Genomic DNA, 27,940 nt, shown 5'->3' with positions numbered 1-27,940 from the left:
TTTGATAACCTCGCTCGTCGTATTCCTTTTCAGATCATTTATAAATATATTGAAAAGCACTGGTCCAAGTATTTCGGTCTCGGGCCATGCCCTGGTCCCTCCACTTACCTTGGGGCTGGCCCGGGCTGCAGGAACTCGTCTTCGGCCATCCAGGCCCGACATGGCTTCCACCGCGGCTCTCCCTTCCTGAGGGAGATGCTGCCGACCCGACATGCTGGGCCCCGCCTCTTAGGTGTGCGCGCGCGCTGGGGCTCGGGTCTTAAAGGGGCCAGCATGGGAAATCAGGGGTAAGGCCTTCAGATGATGTCAGATGCTGCAGGGAATTTAAACCCTGCAGCTTGGTCAAATCCCTGCCTTGCAACAAGGTTCACTCAGTCCCCTGAGTTGCTAGTTGCTGCTTTGGATCTTGGATCATCCCTTCTACTTCTGGCTTCCGACCCGGCTTCATCCATTGATTTCATCTTCGCTTCCGCCCCTGATTTTGGTTTGGACTTCTGACTTCTGGCTTCTGACTCGGCTCCGTCCAACGACTCTGTTTCCAGCTTCTGCCCCTGGCTTTGGCTTCGTAACTCTGACTTCTGGCTTCTGACCCTGCTTCGTTCCTGGACTCCGATTTCTGTTCTCTCTGCCTCTTCAGGTATCCAGTTCTTGCTGGCCCAGGGGATTCTCCCAAGTCCCAGCGGCTCAGGCTCTCATGGGCTCCTCCCGGGGGAGCCGCGGGCTTCCGAGGGTGAAGATTCTTCCAGCCTCCTGGGCCCTACCATTCTCATTGATCATCTCTTCGGCCGCTTCCTGGATCCTTGGTCACATAGGGTTCCACCTAAGTCCAAGAGGTCCGGGTCCCTACGGGCTCCTCCTGGGAGGACCTCGGACATGTAGTGGTAAAGTCTTCTCTGGAGTCTCTCTTCAGCGCCACCTCTTGGCAGTGATGCTCACTGTGGGTCCCCACAGTGCTACATCTGCAGTCTCAGCCGGCCCAAGGGTCCACAACCATAACAACAAGTACAGATCCCTGAGGCATTCCACTGTTTACCCTTTTCCACTGAAAAAAATGACCATTTAATCCTACTCTCTGTTTCCTGTCTTTTAACTAGTTTGTAGTCCATGAAAGGACATCACATCCTATCCCATAACTTTTTAGTTTTCTTAGAAGCCTCACATGAGGGACTTTGTTAAACACCTTCGGAAAATCCAAATATACTACATCTACTGGTTCACCTTTATCAACACAGTTTTATTAACCCCTTCAAAAAAATGAAGCAGATTTGTTAGGCAAGACTTCCATTGGGTAAATCCATGTTGACTGTGTTCCAATAAACCACGTCTTTCTATATGCTCTATGATTTGATCTTTAGAATAGTTTCCACTGAAGTCAGGCTCACTGGTCTATAGTTTCCATGATCACCCCTGGGGCCCTTTTTAAATATTGGGGGTTACATTGGCCACTCTCCAGTCTTCAGGTACAATGGATGATTTTAATGATAGGTTACAAATTTTGACTAATGAATCAGAAATTTGATTTTTTAGTTCCTTCAATATCCTAGGATGCATACCATCTGGTCCAGGTGCTTTGCTACTCTTTAGTTTGTCAATCTGGCCTACTACATCTTCCAGGTTCACAGTGATTTGGTTCAATTCATCTGACTCATCACCCTTGAAAACCATCTCCGGAACTGGTATCTCCCCAACATCCTCATTAGTAAACACGGAAGCAAATAATGCATTTAAACTTTCTGCAATGTCCTTAACTTCCCTAAAAAAACCTTTAAATCCTCTATCATCTTATGGTCCAACTGACTTCCTCACATGTTTCTTGCTTCAGATATATTTAAAAAACTTATTATTATGAGTTTTTGCCTCTATAGCTAACTTAATTTCAAATTCACTCTTCTCCTGTCTTATCAATGTTTTACATTTAACTTGATAATACATATGCTTTATCCTATTTTCTTCAGATGGATCCTTCTTCCAATTTTTGAAGGATTTTTTTTTTTAGCTAAAATAGCCTCTTTCACCTCACCTTTTAACCATGCCGGTAATCGTTTTGCCTTTCTTCCACCTATCTTAATGCGTGGAATACATCTGGACTGCACGTCTAGGATTCTATTTTTAAACAACATCCATGTCTGTTGAACACTTTTAACCTTTGCAGTTGCACCTTTCAGTTTTTTTTCTATTTTCCTCATTTTATCAAAGTTTTCCTTTTGAAAATTTAGTGTTAGAGCTGTAGATTTACCTATTTTCCCCCTTCCAGTTATTAGTTTAAAATTGATCATGTTATGATCATTATTGCCAAGTGGCCCCACCACCATTACCTCTCTCACCAAATCCTTCATTCCACTAAGAATTAAATCTAAAATAGCTCCCTCTCTTGTTGGTTCCTGAACCAATTGCACCATGAAGCAGTCATTTAATACATACAGGAACTTTATGTCTCTAGCAAGTCCTGATGTTACATTTACCCAGTCAATATTGGGGTACTTGAAATATCCCATTATTATTGCACTGCCAAATTGGTTAGCTTCCCTGATTTCTCTTAGCATTTCATCATCTGTCTGACCATTTTGTCCAGGTGGACAGTAGTATACTCCTATCAGCATACTCTTACCCAAAACACATGGGATTTCTACCCATATAGATTCTACTGAGCATTTAGTCTCTTGTATGTGTTATAAATCTGCTCCCCAGAAGGACGGAGTTAGCAATCTGTAATAAATCACCCCCCAAAGGGGAGGAGTAGCAATCTGTTATAAGTCCACTAGGGAGTTAGCAGTCTGTTATGGATCACCCCACCAAGGAGAGGAGTTAGCAATCTGTTCAATGCTGCTCCCCCAAGGAGAGGAGCTAGCAATTTGTAATATTCCATAGGCGGAGTTAATGATCTGTTGTGGGTTGGCTCCCACAGCGTGGCAGTCTGTATGATACCACTCAGCAGTGTAAGGAATACACACTTAATGTAAATTGGTGAATCCCTGGGCTGATGACAGATGACAGCGCCCCCAGGAGGATATCCTGAGAGGGACCTGGAGTATAGAAACAAACTCATATAGTTCTTTATTAGACAGGAAGTATAACCAACAGAGATGGCAGTAGTGAGCTGATGTGCCCTGCAGGGCTGAAGTCCCTCAGATACTGGAATACCGGTCTCTGGGTTGCTGAGCTGTAGAGAGAGACTATAGATAGTGAGTAGACAGGGTATGCAGGATACATAAAAAGTAGCAGATGATACACTCACAGTTGTAGATATCAGTATTGGCTTCTATGCAACAGAGGGTCTTCAGTATATTCAGGAACAGGAGCCGAAGGCAAGTACTGGTTCCTATATTCAGTCTGGAATAAGAACTCACAATATCTGTGTATGAGATGGCTTCTGGAATAGAAGAGAGTCTTTGGAGGGTTTTAGGAACATAGGCCCTCGTGGAGCGAGTACCGGTTCCTATCTGCAATCTGTAATAGTAATTCACAAGGTATAGGTATGTGATAACTTCTGAAATAGAAGAGAGTCTGTGAAGGGTTTAGGAACATGGGCCCTCATGGAGTGAGAACCGGTTCCTATCTGCAATATGAAATAGTAATGTCCCAGATATAGGTATGTGATAGCTTCTGAGATAGAAGAGAGTTTTTGAAGGTTTTTAGGAACATTTATTTATTTATTTATTTTTAGTTTTTATATACCGATCTTCTTGCATTAGATACAAATCAAACCGGTTTACAATTAAATGAAAACTTGCCTGTAGGCTATACATGGAACCATGAACATTTAAGAAAAACTTTGGGTAACATAGTTATAAAGTTAACTAACCAGTAAAACAATTTGAATTATATAGTAAGAAAGGTCGAAAAAAGCGATTGATCCAAATAATTGAGCTTGGATCTAATTAGGGTAGAGTAAATGAGATGAAGTGCAAAGGGCTAGGGAAAGGGGAAAGATAGGTAATAAGACCAAATGGTATCTGAAGGTCTCTTCAAGGGAACATAAGTTAGGGATGCTAAAAGTGAAATATGAGAGAGAAAAAACATGGGACCTCATGGAGCAAGTACCGGTTCCTATCCGCAATCTGCAATAATAACTCATGATCTCCGTACCTGCGATAACGTCCTAGACAGAAGGGTGTCTTCGGAGATTAGGAACATAGGCCCTCGTGGAACGAGTACCTGTTCCTATCTGTAATAGAACTCACAGTGTTCACGTCTGTGATCGCTTCCAGGAAGTAAGGAGTCTTCTGAGCATTCAGGGACGTAGGCCCTCGAGGAGCGAGTACCGGATCCCGAATTAGCAATCTGAAATCAAGAAGAGAGAGCGGGGCCCCCGAGGAGTGGGTACCCCTAGGTAATTTTGTAGAGGCAGAGCAGCAGAGAAAGAATTCCCCTTGCTAACTCAATTCGTAGTTGCAAACAAAGACCTTTTAAGTTGGAAGCGGATGACGTCACTACAGGGGGAAGCCCCCGAGGTTCATGCCCTTGCCGGTACAAACTCTGGAGTGCGCGCGTGCGCCTTACGTCATCAGGAACATGGCGGATCCGCAGTGTCAGGCCAGCCCAGGGATTCCAGAGAGAAGCGGCGAGGAGCAGCCGCGGCAGCATCTGTCTGTCAGACCCGAAGGGAGTTGCCACAAAAGTAGAGAGGGTGGAGCGAGGGTGAAAACAGGCACGAACGCAACAGTATGATCTTTATCCTGTTGGACTCTATAACCTCCCAGACATAAAGTGCCACACCCCCACCACGTTGATCCTCCCTATCATTGCGTTATAAGTTGTACCCTGATATAGCAATGTCCCATTGGTTATCCTCCTTCAACCAGGTCTCTGTGATGCCAATTATGTCAATCTCATCATTTACTGCTATACACTCTAACTCTCTCATTTTACTTCTTAGACTTCTGGCATTGGCATATAGACATTTCAAAGTGTGTTTTTTGTTTGTATTAACACCCCACTTTTCAGTTCTTAGGGATAATTTGGAAATCTTTAGCTCAGGTGATTTTTAAAATATAGGCACATGGACTACATTTGCTTTTATTGGAACCTCTCTGTTGGGATGCCCTAACTCTCCTGTTTCATTAGTATCCTTCAAGGATACATTTCTCCAAACCATGCACTGCTGAGTGACTGTCGGCTTTCCCCCTTTTTCTAGTTTAAAAGCTGCTCTATTTCCTTTTTAAAAGTTAGTGCCAGCAGCTTGGTTCCTCTCTGGTTATGGTGGAGCCCATTCTTTCAGAAAAGCCTCCCCCTTCCCCAAAGGTTTCTCCAGTTCCTTACAAAACTGAATCCCTCTTCCATGCACCATCGTCTCATCCACACATTGAAACTCTTGAGCTCTGACTGCCTCTGGGGAACTGCACGTGGAAAAGGAAGCATTTCAGAGAATGCCACCCTGGAGGTTCTGGATTTCAGCTTTCTACCTAAAATCCTAAATTTAGCTTCCAGAACCTCTCTCCAACATTTTGCTCTGTCATTGGTGCCCACATGTACCATGACAGCTGGCTCCTCCCCAGCACACTCTATAATCCTATCTAGGTGATGCGTGAGGTCTGCCACCTTCGCACCAGGCAGGCAAGTTACCAGGCAGTCCTCAAGTCCACCAGCCACCCTGCTATCGACATTTCTAATAATTGAATCACCAACTATGATGGCCGGCCTAACCCTTCCCTCCTGGGCAGTAGCCCTGGGAGACTTGTCCTCAGTCCAAGGTTCTTGTGACCCAGACTGACTACTGTCAGAGACAAAATGCTACGCTGGATGGACCGTGATCTGACTCAGCCTGATATTTCTTATGATCTTATTACATTCATAAAAATCGTGACTCAGAAACAACACTAAACAAACAGTAACTGACACACTGAGACTACTTTGAAGAGTTATTGCTCTATACCCTATTATTGTGGATAAGCCTACGCATTAGAGATGTGAATCGTGTCCTCGATCGTCTTAATGATCGATTTCGGCTGGGAGGGGGAGGGAATCGTATTGTTGCCGTTTGGAGGGGTAAAATATCGTGAAAAATCATGAAAAATCGAAAAAACGTAAAATTGCAAAACCGGCACATTAAAACCCCCTAAAACCCACCCCCGACCCTTTAAATTAAATCCCCCACCCTCCCGAACCCCCCTAAATGACTTAAATAACCTGCGGGTCCAGCGGCGGTCCGGAACGGCAGCGGTCCGGAACGGGCTCCTGCTACTGAATCTTGTTGTCTTCAGCCGGCGCCATTTTCCAAAATGGCGCCGAAAAATGGCGGCGGCCATAGACGAACACGATTGGACGGCAGGAGGTCCTTCCTGGACCACCGCTGGACTTTTGGCAAGTCTTGTGGGGGTCAGGAGGCCCCCCCCAAGCTGGCCAAAAGTTCCTGGAGGTCCAGCGGGGGTCAGGGAGCGATTTCCCGCTGCGAATCAGTTTTCGTACGGAAAATGGCGCTGGCAGGAGATCGACTGCAGGAGTTCGTTCAGCGAGGGTTCCGGCGCCTCGCTGAACGACCTCCTGCAGTCGATCTCCTGCCGGCTGCCATTTTCCGTACGAAAACGATTCGCGGCGGGAAATCGCTCCCTGACTCCCGCTGGACCTCCAGGAACTTTTGGCCAGCTTGGGGGAGGGCCTCCTGACCCCCACAAGACTTGCCAAAAGTCCAGCGGGGGTCCGGAAGGACCTCCTGCCGTCCAATCGTGTTCGTCTATGGCCGCCGCCATTTTTCGGCGCCATTTTCCAAAATTGCGCCGGCTGAAGACAACAAGATTCAGTAGCAGGAGCCCGTTCCGGACCGCCGCTGGACCCGCAGGTTATTTAAGTCATTTGGTGGGGGATTTAATTTAAAGGGTCGGGGGTGGGTTTTAGGGGGTTTTAGTGTGCCGGCTCACGATTCTAACGATTTATAACGATAAATCGTTAGAATCTCTATTGTATTGTGTTCCATAACGGTTTAAGACGATATTAAAATTATCGGACGATAATTTTAATCGTCCTAAAACGATTCACATCCCTACTACGCATATTTATTCATGCTGAGCACCTGTCTGGATATAAATGCTTTCAGTTGTTCCTTGAATGTCTTATGAAATTCTCTAGCTCATAGATCTGCTGGAAATTAATGCCAAAGTGTGGTCTCCAGAACTGTTCTATCACGAGCTTCTGTTAAATTTATCAGATAACAAGGTAGTACAAAAATAATTTTAAAACACCTGAAATGCAGAGGATTGGAAGGAAGGAAGATGGACTGTTCTTCTATTTCTTGGAGAAGGTTCTTGCATTGCTGTGGTGTAACCTACAGAACTCCAGAATTGGCAAGAATTAGTTAGAAATTTACCCAATAACCTAAACCTGCAATGAAGGGGAAGCTGTTGGTAGTTGGAAATTTTAATTTGTCACATATTAACTGGAGCCCCTATTTTCAACAGGGAAATGGTAACAAGACATCATCCAACCTACCATCCTCCCCTCCTCCCTTGTGCTGCATCTGGTTCTTCTCATCTCAGTCCTGGGCTATTCTTACTGTTGCAGCTGCTTTGATCCAGTTCCACATCACTACAGTGACATATGACCTTCATTGTCAACCTGCATGGACCACTGAGGCCTTTGCTTCAGCCCCATGTGAGTTATAACCTCTTGGCAAAGCAAGATGGGCAATAATTCCGGTATTAGAAAACATCTTTCCTTCAGCCTATGCCATTTTGAAGTTTATTTTAAAGTACCGTCAGTTTGCACTTAACTTTTATATCTCATTATGAGTTTGAAAGGTAATTTACATATCTGCATTCTGCACCAATTTGAAATACATTTGTATAAAAGATGTAATAGAAAATATAATTTAACAGTAGCATATTGTGCTGTATGTCACAGCTCACAGTCAACTGGAAGGATCTGAAAGTAAAAATAAATGTTTCCTGTTTTCTCTTTTAAAATTCATATGCACTGTAGCTCTCTCATGCAGATTTAACTATAATGAGCCCACTGTTATGTGTTATTATTCAGACAGCCTCAGAATAATGATTCAGTGCTATACTGTATGCTGATTTCAGAGCTTGTGGAGGAATACTTTTATTCCTATTACAGAAGTCGAATTTTGTAATTTTGTAATTTAAAATTCTCTCATCAAAGCATATCATATGAATAGATTTATATCATTATCGCAGATTAAAAGTTTGTCGTCTAAATTACAGTAAACTATAAACATCTAGCAATTTAATATCATGTTGAAAGAAAAGCTGTATAATCTGTGCACTCTGCTATGTTTCAAAAGTACATTTAGCACATTGTAATACTTTATATCAATTAAAAATGGCATGATTATCTCTTTTTCAATTCCTTATAAAAGCTTCCCTGAAATTCCCTGAGCCCATAGAAACAATCAGGTTGGCAAGTCATAAATATGTTCACACTCATTGGATCCACTGGGTCAGAATTTGCATTATGCCACTTGTATCCATTCCATGTGGTTAGTGCAGTTAGTGTAGCTGGGTTTAAAAAAGGTTTGGACAAGTTCTTGGAAGGAAAGTCCATTACCTGCTATTAATCAAGTTGACTTAGAAAATAGCCACTGCTATTACTGGCATCAGTAGACTTGGGATCTACTTAGTGTTTGGGTACTTGCCAGGTACTTGTAGCCAGGATTGGCTACTATTGGAAACAGGATGCTGGGTTTGATGGACCCTTGGTCTGACCCCGTATGGCAATTTCTTATGTTCTTAAGCAATCATATCCCATTCAGATAATGTGTGATGCTACAGGTAATGTGTGAATTTTAAAACAAATGCAAATCTAAGTGATTTCAGCCTGGTTCAAATCTGACAAAATATTCTCTTCATTTGATCCTTTGGGAAATCTTGCAATTTAGTTCAGTAAAAGTGGTGAAATCTAAAACATGGCCACCCGAAGCAAATCAAAGAAATCCACTTTGGATTTGCACAAATCTGCTTCAGATTTCTCAAAATTGAAGCTGATTTTGCCACAAATATAGATTTCCTTTAAAAAAAAAAAAGGTCCTATGGAAGATTTGGCAATATTATGAAACTATTACAGCTTATCAAATCAAGTAGCAAAACTCTCTTAAAAGTCCACAAAACACATCCTCTTTGTGAAAATACACATAAACCCTGATGTTCTAGCTCATAGTATTTACTATGGGCTAGTAGCTGTTTTGCACAATTTTGCAATGAATGCTAAAGAGGATTATGTTATGACTCCTGCCCGCTGAGCTACTCCCCATGTGCAGCCCTCTCACCTCCTGTGCTGCCCTTCTCGTCGTGGCACGGAGCCACCGACGTTCTTCGCGGCAGGAGCCACAGTCAGATTGTCTTCTTCACCGTAGCAGGAGCCGCAGACTTCAGGGTGCCTCTCCAGCATGGCGGGCCCTGTCGCCATGTTTCATCGTGGCTAGGGCCGCCACCGACGTCTCTTCATTTTCGCAGCCCAGAGGTCGCAGTCCCTGGTCTCTCCTGGTGGCCGGAGCCACCTTCAATCTCTCCTGCAGTGACAGGAGCCGCTGCCAATGACAGGGCTTGCCCCGCGGCCCAGCTCTGCTCGCCAGCAATGAAGCAGCAAGCATGGCCACTGTCCTCGGTGCTGGACTTCCTGTTCCTGTCTTCCTAGGGCGCGGGTTTTGCCTCCTTCTGTGATTTAAATGGCCAGATATGCTCCGGGCCCCACCTCATGATTTCTTCCTGTCTCAGCCCAATAAGAGGGCTTCACCTTCAGTCCAGCTTTGCCTTGCATTGGAGTTTCCTGCTCCTGGAAGTCTCATCTTCCAACGCTCCATCAGGTTCCTGAGAGACAGTTCCTGAGAGTCAGTGCCAATGTCTGAACCTTCCAAGTTCCTCATCTCGTCCAGAGTCTTCCAAGTTCTTCGTCTCGTCCAGAGTCTTCTAAGCTCCTTGTCCACATCCAGAGTCTTCTCGGCCACGTCTTGAGTCTTCTGTGTCACAAGGCCTCCATCTGCCCTCATCCTCAGTCTGGCCTGCTGCTTCTTGCCGATACCCAGCAGCAGGTCCAAAAGGGCTGGGAACGGTTGGAGGACTGTTCAAAAACCAACATAGTGTTGTTGGCTTCCAGAACATGCAGGTCTGGCAAAGGGTTAGACTTTGTCTTCATCCATGCTTGGACATGTTTCGCCAACCCTCGGTGCTGTCTTGGATTCTTCCGGGATTGTGCTGAGGTCCAAGGACACACTATCCCCTCAAGATGGGACCGCTCTCCTAGTGTTCCCGAATCATAACAGATTAACCTCATTAGAACACATAGCATAATTGCATTAGACTTTTCTTGTGCATTGCCACAGTCACAAGCTTCACATGTTACTGGCTATGAGAACACATAAACCTGACCCAGGAGGTAGTGGCTAACATGAAACACTGTGGAAAATTAAAAGACCTTATGGCCCATGTGAAGAATCCCTCTCTCAGAGGCCATACATTTTAAAATAACACTCTTTTAAAGACATGCTCCTGTAACAAAAAAAAACAAAACCCTAATGCTAATCTTTCACATTTGTGTGTTAAGGGAAAGGGAGGGGAAGGTGGGGGTGGGGAAGAAGGGAACAGAGGAAGCCTGCGCGGCTCGGCGCTTGCACAATTTTACACCCCCTTGTGCGCGACAACCCTGGATTTTATAACATGCGCGTGGTAGCGCGCGCATGTTATAAAATTGGGTGTAGATTTGTTCGTGCTGGGTTGCGCGAATTAATCTATGCCCATGTGCAGGTTTGAAGATCTGCCCCTGTGTTTGTGCATCCTGAGTCTAGCCCAGTACTGTGGCTCCCCAAGGGGCTCCTCCCCATGAGCATGGTCATCTTCCACAGTACCCAAGAATCCACTCAAACACCTCAATATTTTGCAGTTTAGTACATAGGCCCCATAATAACTTAAAGGCCTAATTCACAAATACATTTTCTCCTGGTCCTGTGACTGTGTGAAAAGTCCTTGAATTAGTTCCTAAATTGTGATATCTCTGGTAACTCAGAACAAAAATAAAGCTGCAGATGCCATTGGATGTGATAAAGCCTGAAGATATTAACCTTTTCATGGAGACATGGAGTTCTCTGGCAATCCTATGGGTGATAAAAATCAGTTAATTTGAAATTCATGATTTAAGGATGCTGGATTTATCATTCTAGGAAAATGTGAGAGTGGATCTCAGACAGAGCACATCTATAAACATGATTTGTCATTTTATATGGTTGCTATATAAAATGGTAGAATCAACAATTGGGACAACTATCATCCAATATCCAACCTGTCATTTCTCTGAAAAGTACTTGAAAAAGTAGTGTTATCCCAAATTGTAAATCATCTGGAAGACCAATATACTCTCTTCCCAAATCAATTTGGAATTAGAAAAAATTGTTAAACTGAAACATTACTCCTATCACTCATGGACTCTGTTTTATGAGGGTTTGTTTCTGATGATTCTTTATTTTCTAGTGCTTATTGACCCAACAGCTGCCTTTGACACCATGGAGCACACCCTGCTGTGCCAACAGCTGAGCAACATTGGGATCAATGGTGGTGTTCTCAGATGGGTCTCCTCCTTTCTATCTAATAGAACATTCCAAGTCAAACTGGGCAACCACATTTCTGATACTTTCTATATTGATACAAGAGTCCCTCAAGGCTCAGCCCTCTCGGCAACACTTTTTAATATCTATATGATCCCACTGTGTAAATTACTGGTGGAATTAGGAGTTACCTTCTTTGTGTTATGGTTTTGATGGCTACTCCCACGGTGATGGCTACTCCCACGGGGAGGAGCCCTGTGAGGAACCGCAGTACTAGGCTAGACTTGAGACATGCAAACACAGAAGATTTGTCTTTATTATACAGATGGATGATCCAACCAGAGGTGGCAGTAGTGAGGTGATCCAGTAGTAGCAGTCCAGGAGCCCTCGGCAGAGGAGACCCGTCTCACAATGGTAGACGTTAGCAGCACACGGTAGTAGAGGGAGTTCCGGATGCAGGTTCCCAGTGCTGAGCTGTAGATGAGACAGACTGATAAAGGTTAGATTACTCACTGTTATGGTTTTGAGGTGTTTGAGTGGATTCTTGGGTACTGTGGAAGATGACCATTCCCATGGGGAGGAGCCCCTTGGGGAGCCACAGTACTGGGCTAGACTCAGGATGCACAAACACAGGGGCAGATCTTCAAACCTGCACATGGGCATAGATTAATTCGCGCAACCCAGCACGAACAAATCTACACCCAATTTTATAACATGCGCGTGCTACCACGCGCATGTAATAAAATCCAGGGTCGTCGCGCACAAGGGGGTGTAAAATTGTGCAACTTGCAAGCGCCGAGCCGCGCAGGCTTCCTCTGTTCCCTTCTTCAACACCCCCACCTTCCCCTCCCTTTGCCTATCTAACCCACCCCCCCCGGCCCTACCTAAATCCCCCCCACCTTATTTGATGGAGTTACGCCTGCCATGCAGGCGTAACTTGCGTGTGCCGGCCAGCTGCCGGCGCGCGAACCTCCGGCATAGCTGCTGTGCTGGAGGACTTGGGAACATCCCGGGCCCCACCTCCACGCCCCGCCCCCTTACCGTTGCCATGCCCCCCGGCCCTGCCCCATTTTCGAAAGGCCCGGGACATATGCGCGTCCTGGAGCTTGCGTGCGCCGCCAATCCTATGCAAAATAGGCTCAGCGTGCGCAGGGTTTTTTTTTAAGGGTTACACTCGTCACTTATGCGCGTAACCCTTTGAAAATCTACCCCACAGAGTTTTGTCTTTTATTGTACAGCTGATGTATATCACCACAGGTGGCAGTAGTGAGGTGATCCAGAGATAGAAGTCCAGGGACCCTCGGCAAAGGGAACCCATCTCACCAAGATGGTATAGGGTGTAGGTTTCCCAGCACAGCAGAGCTGTAGATGAGACAGACTGAGAATTAGATTACTCACTAGATGGTAGCTGTAAGGTTGACGATTCCACCAGGCAGAAGTAGATGGTTACAGGCACTGAGGCAGGGAGAGCAGGATATCCTGAAAACCCAACTGGTTTGCAGCCCTCGAGGACCGGAATTGCCCACCCCTGCAGTAGATGATGCTGGATGAGAGTTGATGGTGAATTCAGCCCAGGGCAACAGTTCAGCCCAGTCATTCTGACATGAACCAATATAGGCCATAGGAACTGCTTGAGTGTTCTATTCATTCTCTCAGTTTGGCCATTCAACTGAGGATGGTACACAGAGGTAAAGTCAAGGTGATATCAAACTTCTTACACAAAGCTTTCCAGAATTTTACTGTAAATTGAGCTCCTTTGTCAGAAAAAATGTGTTTAGGCATGCCATGTACGTGAAAGATGTGTCTGACAAATAGTTTAGCAAGCTCCATGGCTGAAGGCAAGCCAGGAAGAGCCATGAAGTGAGCCATCTTCGAGAATTGATCCACTGTAACCCAGATGGTATTGTTACCCCTAGAAAGTGGTAAGTCACCACAAAGTCTGTAGCAATGTGGGTCCAGGGCTCATCTGATACTGGTAAGGGATGAAGCAGGCCTCAAGGATGTCCGGGCGGAGGTTTCTGTCTGGCACAATTGGAACAGGAAGCTACGTATGCAAAAGTGTCTTCCTTCATGGTAGGCCACCAGTAGTACTCCTGTAACTTAGCCAGAGTTCTTCATTGACCAGGATGTCCAGAGAGTTTTGAATCGTGAGCCCATGCTAACAGTTTTTTCCTTAGATTGCAGGGTACAATGGTCTTGCCCAGAGGTACAGGGTGTGTAGCTGTCAGAATCACTCTCTTCAGGTCAATGATATGCTGGGGTTCATCAGGTACATCTTCATAGAGAAAAGAGCGAGATAGTGCATCTGCTCTAATGTTCTTATCACCAGGCGATATTTTAGCACAAAGTCAAATCTGTTGAAGAACAGGGACCACCTCGCCTGTCTATGGTTAAGGCGCTGGGCGTGACGGAGGTACTCCAGATTCTTATGATCAATGTAAACAGTGATCTGATGTTGTGCACCTTCATGCCAGGGATGCCACTCTTCAGATGCCATCTTTATTGCCAGTAATTCTTTTTCCCCAATGCCGTAGTTCTTCTCCACTGGTCAGAAACGTCAGGAGAAGAAAGAATATGAATGCACGATTTTAGAGTCACTGGTCTGGCTTAGCACGGCTCCTACACCTACATCCGAGGCATCAACTTCCACAATGAAGGGCTGTGCAGGATCCGGATGGCAAAGGCATGGCTTACTTGAGAAGGCTTTTTTAGCTTCTGGAATGCAGTCACAGCTCCCGTAGACCAATTGGTGACGTTGGCACCTTTCTTAGTCATCGCTGATAATGGAACAGTCAGTGAAGAGTAATTCTTGATGAAGGTTCTGTAGTAGTTGGTAAATCCCAGAAATCATCTAAGAGCTTTCAGACCCGTGGGTTGTGTCCATTTTTTAATACTCTCAAGCTTCTGAGGGTCCATCTGGAAACCTTTGTTCAAAACAATGTACCCTAAGAAGGGCACAGATTCCTTGTGGAATTTGCATTTAGACAACTTGGCATATAAGCGATTCTCACAAAGTCTCTGCAGCACTCTTTTGACATCTTCCAGATGGGTATTCAGGTCCTGGGTAAATATAAAGATGCCGTCTAAGTACACAATGACACATTGGTAGAGTAGATCACGCAGAATGTCGTTCATCATGTTTTGGAAGACAGCTGGGGTGTTACACAGGCTGAAGGGCATCACCAGGTATTCAAAGTGCCCATCCCGGGTATTAAAAGCCATCTTCTATTCATCACCAGAGCAGCTGTAAACTAGATTATAGGCTCCTTTGAGATCAAGCTTGGAGAATATCTTGGCTCCCTGTAGTCTATCGAATAGCTCCGAGATGAGCGGTAAGGGATAGCGATCCTTTACAGTGATCTCTTTTAGACCTCTGTAGTCAATGCATGGACATAATGTTCCTTCCTTCTTCCCCACGAAGAAGAAGCCTGCACCGGCAGGAGACTTGGAGTGTCTTATGAAGCCTTTCTGAAGATTCTCCTGGATGTACTCTGACATCGCTTTATTTTCTACTACGGAGAAAGGGTAAACCCTTCCTTTGGGTGGTTCTGTGTTAGGCTTCAAATTGATGGCAAGTCGTATGATCTATATGGAGGCAATACATCAGCGGCTTCTTTGGAAAATACATCTTGAAAAGATGCATATTGAGGCAGCAACCCAGGTAACAACGGGGTAGTTGGCATGCAGGGTATTGGAGAAACTTCCATCAGGGATTTGCCATGGCAATCTGGACCCCAACGTAAAAGCTCCAAAGTGGCCCAGTTAAATTGTGGCATATGTTTCTGCAGCCACGGTAGCCCAAGTACTAAGGGGTGCATGGCCTTCTCGAGCACAAAGAAGGAAATAGTCTCTGTATGAAGAGCACCGGTATGTAAGCTCACTGGTTCTGTGAGCAGGATTACTTTACCTGGTAAGGGCTTCCAATGGATAGAAGACACAAGAGGTGGAGACGTCATGGTAGTGGTGGGGATCCTCAAATGTTCCACTAGACATTTCAAAAAGAAATTTCCCCATGTCCCAGAATCCACTAAGGCAAGGGTCTGATATTCTAGAGGTCTGCAGATTAAGGATACAGGAAGAGAGAATTAGACCTAAGAAGAGTCCTCCACAGGACTTAGGTCTGCCAGTTTCCCTGACATATAGGGCATGTTTGTACAGCATGACCAGCTTGCTCACAATACATGCATAGTCCCAACCTCTTTTGCGTTCTTCTCTCTTTAGAAGTCAAATGACTGCGGCCTAAACTGCATTGGGTCTTCTTCGCCAGCAACAGGACCTGAGGGAATAGGTCTGGGTACAGACTTGACTCGAGTCTCTCCCTGAAGTGGTCTTCTGGGACTCTTCACCTCTTGAACCTTGTCACGTAGTCATTGATCAATCCTTGTTGCCAACTTCATTAATTCAGCTAAGGTCTCAGGCATCTCTCGAACCGCCAGCTCATCTTTTAATCGGGAGTTCAGGCCTTCAAAAAAGAGGGTCTTCAGACATCTAGGGTCCCAATGTAATTCTGAAGCCAATGTCTTGAATTCTATGGCAAAGTCTGGTGGTTTATTTTAACTTTATTGCTATGTAATTCAAATTGTTTACGATGTAATTTAACTTTCATACTATTTTAGATGTTTCTAGTTCTATGTAATGCTCACAGGCAAGTTTATTGTTTCAATGTAAACCGGTTTGATTTGTATCCAATGCAAGAAGATCGGTATATAAAAGCTAAAAATAAATAAATAAGTAAATAAATAAGTAAATAAATAAATAAATACATTTCCTTGTTTTTGATGAACCAACAAAGATCCTGCTGTCGTGTACCAGGCAGGGTCATCGAATATGATCTGAACAGTTCAAGAAACCCGACAAGATCATTCAGGATAGGGTCATTGTGCTCCCACAGCAGAGAGGCCCAAGCCAACGCTCTTCCATCCAGATAAGACAGGATATAAGTGGTCTTGGCATACGCTGTAGGGAAATGATTAAGTTGCAGAGAAAAGTGCATGCAACATTGATTGATAAATCCTCTACATCTCCAAACTTCACCTGAGAAGCATGTTGGAGCAGATAGAGGTACAGTAGTCTTGACCGTCATTTCTGGCGGTGTAACTTCTTTACCTGTGGTAGTCGGTGTATTCATCTGTGCGTGCAACTGGTTAAAGGCATTAGTCAAGTTATCCAGCGAGTTCTGTTGTTTGGAGATTCGCTGGGCCAGGCCTGGAATGGCCTGCAATGCAGTGAGCTGAGCTGAATCCATGGAGTTAGCAATATGTTACGGTTTTGATGTGTTGGAGTGGATTCTTGGGTACTGCGGTGATGGCCACTCCCACGGGGAGGAGCCCTATGAGGAACCGCAGTACTAGGCTAGACTCAAGACATGCAAACACAGAAGATTTGTCTTTATTATACAGCTGGATGATACCACCAGAGGTGGCAGTAGTGAGGTGATCCAGTAGTAGCAGTCCATGAGCCCTCGGAAGAGGAGACCCGTCTCACAATGGTAGATGTTAGCAGCACACGGTAGTAGAGGGAGTTCCAGATGCAGGTTCCCAGTGCTGAGCTGTAGATGAGACAGACTGAAAAAGGTTAGACTACTCACTAACTTGGTAGCTGTATAGAAGGAGATTCCAGCAGGCAGAAGTAGTTGGATTGCAGGCACCAAGGCAGGGAGAGCAGGCCCTCGAGGAGTAAGTACCTGGTATCCCAGATAGGCACCCAAAAGAAAGCAAAGGGCCCCTGAGGAGCAGGTACCCAGGTTAGATGAATAACCCCGAAGGGCAGAGAGAGCTTCCAGTGGCAGTACGGAAGCGGCAGAGTAGCTCAGACTGGAGGCATTCCAATCCTTGCTAACTCAAATTGTTAGCAAACGAAGGGCAGGCTAAATACCCAGATGGCGTGAATTCGCCCGAGGTTCCCGCCATGATGTGGATAAAGAAGTGGGTGATGTGCTCGTGTGTACCCTAGGAGGCCCTCAGGAGAAACATGGCGGATAGCCTTCCCATTGCTGTTCCAGGGACGCCGGAGAGAACAGCATGAAGACGCGGCAGCAGCCATCTTCCCAAGGCTAGCGGAGAGAGCAGGAAGAAAGGTGAGGCACAGAGGACGAAGCCATCTGAGACTGACGGATGCAATACTTTGTATATGCTGACGACATACCATTTTACATTCCATTCTCCAAATCATTTGAAAATACAGTATCAACACTTTCAATATATATGAAAGCAATACAACAGGAACTAACACAAACTAACATTAAACACCAAAAAAAACTGAAATTATTTGGTTAAGCAAAAACACATTGGGGTAGATTTTATAAATTTACGCGCACGCGTACTTTTGTTCGTGCACCAGGCGCAAACAAAAGTACGCTGTATTTTATAAGATACGCTGTGTTTTATAAAATACGCGCGTAGCCGTATCCCTCCGAGGCTACTCCGAAATCGAAGCGGCCTCGGAGGGAACTTTCCTTCCACCTCCCCTCACCTTCCCCTCCCTTCCCCTACCTAACCCACCCCCCAGCCCTATCTAAACCCCCCCCCTACCTTTGTTGGCAGATTTACACCTGCCGAAAGCCTCAACCACACCCCCGGGCCGGCGACACGCCCCCCGGTCCCACCCCGAACTGCCCCCAGACCCCCGGACATGCCCCCTCCCGCCCCTTTTACGAAGCCCCAAGACTTACGCGCGTCCTGGGGCTATGTGCGCGCCGGCGGCCTATGCAAAATAGGCGCGCCGTTGCGCGAGTGCCCTGCGCGCGTAAATCCGGCCGGATTTACGCTCATAGGGCTTTTAAAATCCAGCCCTTTGATTATAAAACCACCGGCTCTAGACCTGGGCAATTTACAAATTACTAGGGATGTGCAGAGCAAAAGTTTATGTTCATAAGTCCATAAGTCGAAAGGGGGTCCCATTTGCGGTCAATATGGACATATGGAGAATTCCATAAGTTGAGTCTATGTCCATACGTGCAAATAAAAATTTAAACCCCTCACCCTCCTTAATCCCCCCCCCCAAGACTTACCAAAACTCCCTGGTGGTACAGCAGGGAGTCAGGACGCCATTTCTGAACTCCTTTGCGAGGAGCACGTGACGTCGGCGTCACGTCGGAGTGACACGGCGTCACGTGATTCCCCGCGCGATCGCTCCGGGACCCTCGTTGCACCCAAAAGGAACTTTTGGCCAGCTTGGGGGGGTCTATAAAATGTATTAATAAATAAATAAATACATTTTACAGGGAATGTATAAAAAAAGGATTTGTAAAAGAAATAATTAATTTTCATATTGCTATTTATGAACATAAGATGTGCCATACTGGGTCACACCAAGGGACGATCAAGCCCAGCATCCTATGTCCAATAGTGGCCAATCCAAGTCACAAGTACCTGGCAGGTACTGAAATATTAAATAGATCCTATGCTTCTAATGTCAACAACAAGCAATGGTATTCCCTATTGATCCTCCTCCAGGAACTTATCCAAATCTTTTTTTAATCCAGTTTCACTAACTGTCTTAACTACATCCTTTGGCACTGAATTCCAGAGCTTAACTGTGCATTGAGTGAAAAATAATTGTCTCTGATTTCTTTTAAATATCCTACTTGCTAACTTCATGGATGGCCTCCTAGTCACATTCACATTTAACCGTTCAAGTCCGTTCATGATTTTCTAGACCTTTATCATATTACCCCTCAGCATCTCTTCTCCAAGCTGAACAGCCCTAATCTCTTTAGCTTTTCCTCATAAGGTAGTTTTTCCATGCTCTTTATCATTTTGGTTGCCCTTCTCTATACTTTCTCCAGTGCAATTATTTCTATTTTGTGATGTGGCAACTAGAACTACACATAGTAGTCAAGGTGTGGTCTCACCATGGAGTGATACAGAGGCATTATGATATCTTTCATTTATTTGCCATTCCCTTCCTAATAATTCCCAGCATTCTGTTTGCTTTTTGACTGCTGCAGCACATTAAGCCGATGATTTTAATGTATTATCCACTATGATGCTAGATCTTTTTACTGGATGGTAGCTCCTAATATGGAACCTAACATTGTATAACAACAGCATAAGTTATTTTTTCCCTATAAGTATCAATTTGCATTTGTCCACATTATATTTCATCAACCATATGGACACCCAATCTTTCAATCTTGTAAAGTCCTCCTTCAATTTCTCACAATTTGCATGTGATTTAACTACTCTGAATAGTTTTGTGTCATCTGCAAATTGATATCTTCACCCATTGTACCTGATGGCCTGGTCTCTGGTGGTGGTCCAAGTACAGATCCCTGAGGCAATCCACTGTTTACCTTTTTCCACCTTGAAAATTGACCATTTAATCCTACTCTCTGTTTCCTGTCTTTTAACCAGTTTGCAATCCACAAAAAGACATCGCCTCCTATCCCATGACTTTTTACCAATTTTAGAAGCCTCTTATGAGAGACTTTGTCAAATGCCTTCTGAAAATCCAAATACAGCACATCTACCGGTTCACCTTTATCCACATGTTTATTAACCCCTTCAAAAAATGTAGGAACACTTTTTGGAATGTTGTTAATCTTATCTGTCGCTATAGTGGAAGTACTGCGGGGGGGTGGGTGCGTTTTTGGCATTACTCTTTTGTAAATATGTTGCACTGTATTGCCCCCCCCCCCCCCCCCCACACACGGTTTTTGATGATTGTACTGCCTACACTCTTCAATAAAAAATGATTTTGACAAAAAAAAAGCAAATATTATTTTGAAATCACTCCACTAAGATACCTTACTGGGGAAGAGATATGAAAAAACTTGGTGCAAAGAGTAGGTTAAATTATTGTTTATAATTATTTTCATAAACTCATCTTTTATTTCAATAATTAAAGTAAATTAGCAGGCCTTTCATCATACAGTAGATTATCCTCTGGATTTGAAAGTAATCTTTCAACTCCCTTAACCGTGATAAATAAAATGTAACCTTGCAACTTGCATGTTCTCAAAGTAGATGTTGTACTGTTTAATGCTTTCTTATACCTTCCTTTGCTGTTATTAATAACAGGAAGGAAATTAAAAAATTAGTACATATTGATCTTGATCTGAGAAGATATTCAGTTTCTCTCTAATGGTAAACTTAGCCTATTCTTTTGCACCTAGATTCCCACATCCTGTAAATTAAATTGCAAAACTGGTATTAAAACAGATTGTTTCTAAAATCCTCATATACAAGAGTCTAAAACATATGTGCTGCATTACAAAGCTTTATTTGATATTTATGTAGTTCATAAATATGTATTAGGATGTAAAATTTGATAATGTTTTATAAACTGCCATTTAAACAAATCACAGTAAACTAATGCATAAAAAAGCACACAATGAAAATAAAGCATTCATTGAGATGCAAAGGTTTGCTTTTTCAAGGAATTTAAAGATTAGCTAAAGGGTGTTTAAGGACATAAAAGTGTGTTCATGAAGAAAATAATAAGCAGGCCTATATATTAACCACCATTACCATACCAGATTACTATTCCAGTTTTAGCATCATCAGTATTCTGGGATTTAACTCTTGATGTACTGGCTGTTGCACAACCTTTGCTCCCCTCGGGGTGGATTGGCCTATTGGGGATTGGGAACATGCCCTGGTAGGCCAGTTGAATTGGTCACATGATGAAAGGTGGCAGTGTGACCATTTGTTTGCTATGCTGTTTCCCCACACGCTGACATGAATAGAATGATGGGCCCAAATGAGCCACTGCCAGAGCCCAGGCCAAAGAGAAGGAAGAAAGGCTGCAGCCGCCGCTGGAAACCAGGCCAGTGGGGCATGAATGAAAATGAAGAGAGGCCGCGGAACGCCACTAGAGACCAGGCCGGTGGGGCATGAAAGAAAATGAAGAGAGGCCATGGAACACTGCCAGAGACCAGGTCGATGGGCCAAAAAAGAATGTGCAGTGAGGCTGCAGCGGCTGAAGAAAATGAAGAGGCGGCAGCCGAAGAACAAAGAGAGGCACAATTGTATGAAAGAGCTAGAAGGAGCTTGCCTCTGTGTCTGTGTGTGTTTGTAAAGGTGCCATCCTCTGTATATCTGTGTGTGGGAGTGAAAAGGTGTCTTCTCTGTTCATGTTGTGTGAGTGAAAGGGTGACCATCTCTGGGTGTGAGTGAAAGGATTTCCTGCCTCTGTGTGTACGTGTGTCTGTGTATGAAAGCGTGCCTGCCTGTGTGTGTGTGTGTGTGTTTGTATATGTGAAAGCGTGCCTGCCTCTGTTTGGTGATGAAAAGGTGCCTGCCTCTGTATATATGTGTTAGTGTCTGAAAGGGTGCCTGCTTTTGTACATGTGTGTTTGTGTGTGTGAGAGAGAGAGGGGGTACCTTTGTGTGTGAGAGAGAAGAAGAAAGAGGACAATTTGTGCTTCCTATTTTCTTCTGCTAATCCACAACAGTTTTGATGTCATGTTTTTTTGTTTTCTTGATTATAGTGTTTGATGTTTTATGAGGCATAGTGATGTTTTTGTTTTTCATTCAGTGTCTGGCTGGATGCGGTTTAGTTTTTGTCTGCATGTTTTTTATTTATACTTTATACTCTCCTTATTCAGTATATGGTGAGGGACTGTTTGTGTTCTGCAAGTGTCAGATTGAGATGAAGTATGCTGTTAGGGTACAGTTTCTGTGTAGGGATCTATAGCAACTTGATTGTTCTATTTTCCTTTATAGGAGGTATATTGATGTTTTATGACTTGGTGTAATATTTGCAGTGTTGCTTTTCATTATCAGGGTTGTTACTGTTTTAGTGCTGGCAATTAATCAGTTATGGTATGTGTTGTGCTGGAGGTGGACTCTTGGCCTGGTGCAGGATTGGTACGGCCCTCTGAGGGATCCCAGAGGGCGCCTGCCGCTAGGAGGCAGAGCTCATGAGGAGACAGAGGCTGACAGGAACTTCACCAATAACGGTCTGTGGGCTCCGCGGGTTGAGCCCTTGAATTCCCGGATGGCCTGGGCTTAGATGGGCCTCTGGGATCTCCCGGAGAGATGATGAAGAGGTGTGCCCACCAAGAAAAGAGGTGCACGGATGTCGGTGAACAGGCAAGCTAGACCGGAACCTAGAGTACAGGAGACCACGGGAACAAGGCAGGAACTGAAGGTCCTCTGGATAGGATAGGCAGCGCCTAGTGGTCCAGCTAGAAGAAGGCCGCGGGCAGAGTCAAAGCAGGCAGGCCTGATGGTCACAGGAGGAGCAAAGAGAGTGTCCAAATGGAGCGCAAGGGTCAAAGCCAGGGTATCCATCCGAGGATAGTCAGCCAAAGTGAGGGTTGGTTCCAGGTATCAGTGCAAGCATGGTCAAAGGCAAGCAGAGGTCAGTTCCAAGTATCAGTCCAAATGAGGTCAGAGACAAGCCGAGGCTAATACCGGGTATCAGTCCGAGAGGGTTCAACCTGGGTAGCAAGACGAGGAGTAGGACTCAGGAATGAAGGAACTCTGGAACAGACGCTGGAACACAGGAAGGACCATGGGAACACAGGAGCAAATGCAGGAATACTGGAACAGGCACGGGAACACTGGAATGCAGGAACACTGGAACAAGCACAGGAACAAGGAACGCAGGAACATTGGAACAAGCACAGGAACAAGGAAGGCAACTAGCTTCACACTGAGCTGATGACCCAATTGCCAAGGCGATGTTCTGGGGAAAGGGCTCGCCTTATATACGGAGATTAGGTGACATCATCGCTGCGCACCGCAGAGCGGTTTCCCGCCCTAGGCCCTATAAAGTGCTGGGTGGTCCGCACGTGCATGTCTAGGGGCGGACCCAATGTGGAGGAGGATGCCGAGCCACGCCAAGAGGAATGCTGGGAGGTTGAAGGCCCCAAAGGGCCTGGGGATGGCGCCATGAGGCGCCGTGGGTGCAGGGAGCTGGCTGCGGCCGCGGGAGAGGTCGGACCGGGACCCGCTGGAGAGAGGGCGAGGTGAGCAGAACCGGGTGCGGGCCTCCACTCAGGAAAAGGATCTAGGTGTCATTGTTGAAAATATGTTGAAATCTTCTGCTCAGTATGCAGCAGCAATAAAGAAAGCAAATAACATAGAAACATATAAATGACGGCAGAAGAAGACCAAATGGCCCATCCAGTCTGCCCAGCAAGCTTTCACACTTATTTTTCTCATACTTATCTGTTACTCTGACCACTGAGGTCAGGGCCCTTATTGGTAACTTTTTGGTTCTAATTTCCTTCCACCCCCACCATTGATGTAGAGAGCAGTGCTGAAGCTGCATCAAAGTGAAGTATCAAGCCTAATTGGTTAGGGGTAGTAACCGCCGCAATAAGCAAGCTACTCCCATGCTTATTTGTTTACCCAGCCTGTGCAATTTAGTCCTTGTTGGTTGTTGTCTGAATGTAAATCCTCTTTTCTTCATTCCCCCTGCCATTGAAGCAGTAAGCTGCACTGTATATGTATTCAAAGTGAAGTATCAGGCTTAATTGGTTTGGGATAGTAACCGCCGCAAAAAGCAAGCTACTCACACACATATTTGTTTATCCAGACTATGCAATTCAGTCCATGTTGGTAGTTGTATGACTGTAAATCCTCTTATCTTCATTCCCCCTGCCATTGAAGCAGAGAACTAACTGGATATGCATTGGAAGTGAAGTATCAGGCTTATTTGGTTTGGAGTAGTAACCACCGCAACAAGCAAGCTACTCCCACACTTATTTGTGAATGCAAATCCTTTTTCCCACATTTCCTCTTGCCGTTGTGTTATGGTTAATGGTGTTTGGGTGGATCCTTGGACAATGTGGCAGCTGACAACGCCCACGGGGTGCAGTCCCATGAGGGACCACAGTGTCAGGCTAAACTCCGGAGAGACAAACACAGATTTGAATCTTTTATTAAACAGTTTATGGAACCACCAGAGGTGGCAGTAGTGAGTAGTGGTTGTAGAGCCTGGCTGGGTGTGTCTCTCACAGAACGCTGGAACAGTGGATCCTCTGTTGAGCAATGCTGTAGTGGAATGAGACTGAGAGATATGAGTACACAATCAGATTAGCATTCAGAGTCCCAAATAGAAATAGGAGAGCTCCAAGACAGGGAGAGCAGGCCCTCGAGGAGCGAGTACCTGATCCCTTAGAGCAGAGAGACTCAGTGGTGTTGTACTCACTAGCAGTAGCAGAGATTCCACTAGACGAGAGGTCTGGCACCGGAGCAGAGAGCAGGCCCTCAAGGAGCGAGTACCTGATTCCGGCAAAGCAGTACAGTAGAGAGAGATGTTTTCTGTACTCACTGATGGTGACTGTAAGTTAGTTCTTCCAAGTAGAAGGGTAGAAGTAGCAGGCAGCGATACAGGGAACATGGGCCCTCAAGGAGCAAGTACTAGTTTCCTGATAGCACCTGAAAGAAGCAGAGAGGCCCCCGAGGAGTGGGTACCCCGTTAGTGACCCTGAAGGGTAGTAAGAGTTCCAGGTAGAGCTGGAGTGGCAGAGTAGCTTAGGAACGGAGAGCGAATCCCATCCATACAAATTCTGTTGCTAACTCAATGAGCTAGCAAATATTGTAGGCAGATATACCCTGGAGTCGTAACATCAGAACAGGGGGACGCCCCTGATGTTCGTGCCAATGTGAAGATAAAGATAAGGGTAGTGTGCGCGCATGTGCCCTAGAGGTACCTTGAAGGAGAATGGCGGGAGGCAGCACCAAAGCCGGTCTGGGGACACCAGAGGGAACGGCAAGCAGATGTCGTGGCGGCCATCAGTCCAAGGTGGGCGGGAGGAGCCGCAAGTGGAGAGAGGTAGGCGGGGTGAAGTTATCGAAGACCGACGGACACAACACGTTGAAGCAAGGAGCAATATTGGAGTCGCATTAACCATGTGTATGTTTATTGAATAAGGGTATTAATCACCAGGTAGTAGCCGACATTCCTGCAAGCCTAGGGATTATTAGGAAAAGAATGGAGACTAAAACAGAGAATATCATAATGCCTCTTTATTGCTCCATGGTGCAACCTCATCTTGAGTATTATGTTCATTTCTAGTCATCATATCTCAAGAAAGATATAGCAGAATTATGAAAGGTACAAAGAAGGTTGACCAAGATGATAAAGGGAATGGAACAATTCCCCTATGAAGAAAGGCTAAAGAGGTTAGGACTCTTCAACTTGGAGAAGAGACGGCTGAGGGGAGATATCATAGAGGTCTATAAAACAATGCGTGAAATGAAATGAGTACAAGTGAATTAGTTGTTTAATCTTTCAAAAAGTACAAAGACCAGGGGACACAGAATGAAGTTACTGGGTAATGCATTTAAAACTAATAATAGAAAATATTTTTTTATTCAATGCTTAATTAAGATCTGGAATTCATTGACAGATGATATGGCGAAAACTGTTAGTGTAGCTGCATTTAAAAAAGTTTTGGACAAGTTCTTGGAGGAAAATTCCTTTAATAATTATTAAGGGAGAGTCGCAGAAATCAACTGCTTATTCTTGGAATAAGCAGCTTGGAATCTTTCTACCCCTTCGGATCCTGCTAGGTACTTGTCACTTGGCTTGGCCACTGACTTGATGGACCCTTGGTGTGACCCAGTATGGCGTCTTATGTTCTTAAGTTCTTATAAGTATCTTTTACTTTTTTGCAAGGTTTTACATCACAACAATGCATGTAAATATAGAGCCCATATTCAAATGCTACTTAGCCAGTTAAATTGAACTTATCCAGCTAAGCAGTGGTTACTGAATATCCAGCTACATTCAGCAGCTACCACTTAGCCAGGTTAGTCACTTATCTTAGTAGATAGCCCAATAAGTTGAGGGTAGATTGGGGCAGTGCTACTTATCCAGCTAACTTAATGGGTCGTTTATCATTTTACAATTAGTATGCAAATGCTACATTTGCTATACAAGTGGGAGGAGTTTAAATAACTACACCTGTGGGATTTCAAGATGGCCGCCGCATGAAAGGTCGGTGAAACGTTCTCTCCCTGAATTCTTTGAAAAAGTTTCTTTATTTGAAAATGCCGCATTCAAAAAGAAAAGCCAAGCTCAGAGAAGCAGTGGCCTCATAATCGCCGATCTCTGAGGCTGGCCAAACGAGGATTGAGACTTTTTTCTCCACTGAAGCAGCAGGAAAATTGCCGGTGGAGGTGGCTGCTGCAAGCGTCGACATAGGGCGGATGTCGGCCTTGCTGGCCGAGGAGATCACACTAAGTCCCGGCGCTCCAATAACCTCCCTCCCCCAGTCCCGTCGGAAGCTATGTTAGCTGGGGTAAGTCCTCCAGAGCTACATATATTACCTGGAAATATTGACTTTGATAAATCTAATATGAGTGGCTTATCCAGAACCAGTGAGGACGAGGAGAATAGAGCTATCTGGGAGGTTGTGAGCGGGAATACGATAGGAGGGGGAGATCTGGCTCAGAAACAGTTATTGGAAAGATATACACCTATGGAGATGCCGAAGGTGATAACAATGGAGTCCCTGTGGCATGCTATGAAGGGGCTGGAAAGAGCTGTTATCAATCTGACTAACATCACACTGGAGTCCAACAACAGGTTTGAGAAAATTGAAAGAACTATGACTGAACAGGCCAATAAGTTGCATGTGATGGAACAACGTATGGATAAAGTGGAAATTATTCAAACTGAGATTTTGAGAGTGGAAGACATAAATGTGAAGAAGCTTGAGAATATGGAAAATCAGACAAAATACTTAAATCTCCGAGAATTGAACTTTCCATTTATAAAAGAGATTTCTGCTTATGAATTGCTAAAGGATTATATGATAAAGATATTGAAAATACCTTTAGAAGGGCTCCTGGTGATATCAAGAGTGTATTATCTTCCGAATAAAGGAGAAAAAGTTAAAGAAACGGATAAGAAAGAAGAGAACCCGTTAAATCTGACTCAGATTTTGGAACTATCATTGGAAACTGAAGTTAAAAAGAGAATGATGTTATTTCTTTCATGTACCTTTTCAGCAGATAGAGATCTGATTTTAAAGAGATTTATGCGAAATAGGGAGGACGTTTATTATGGGAAGAAGATCTGGATTTATCCAGACATATCTCGTATTACTCAGGAGAGACGTAAGAAATTCCTGTCTTTGAGGCCTGAAGTAGTTGCAAGGGGCTCCAGTTTTAGCCTGAGGTATCCCAGTAAGTGTATTGTTAAACATTTGAATGTGAAGTATATTTTCTTTGAACCTGCTCAATTGCAGAAGTTTCTTGAACCAAGTAACCCCCAAAATCTGGAGTAATCGTAACATTGAATTGTAAGTTCTACTGCATTCACGCAACGGTCTAACATTATTGTGAAAAGTATGTTTTGATTTCTTGTAAACCGTCATGTAAATCCCCTCAGGATTGCTTGGAATAGTAGATGAGAACTTGGGTGATTTTACTGAGTAAGAAATGAAAGTTTATGATAGTGAATTTAATTTGTGATTATAAATCTACGAATTGTATAATGTTTACTTGATGTGAATATTGAAAAGTTAATAAATATAAAATTTAAAATAACTAC

The sequence above is a fragment of the Rhinatrema bivittatum genome, chromosome 6, assembly GCF_901001135.1.
Source record: "Rhinatrema bivittatum chromosome 6, aRhiBiv1.1, whole genome shotgun sequence".
Classification (NCBI taxonomy): domain Eukaryota; kingdom Metazoa; phylum Chordata; class Amphibia; order Gymnophiona; family Rhinatrematidae; genus Rhinatrema; species Rhinatrema bivittatum.
Note: the sequence above shows the minus strand (reverse complement) of the source record.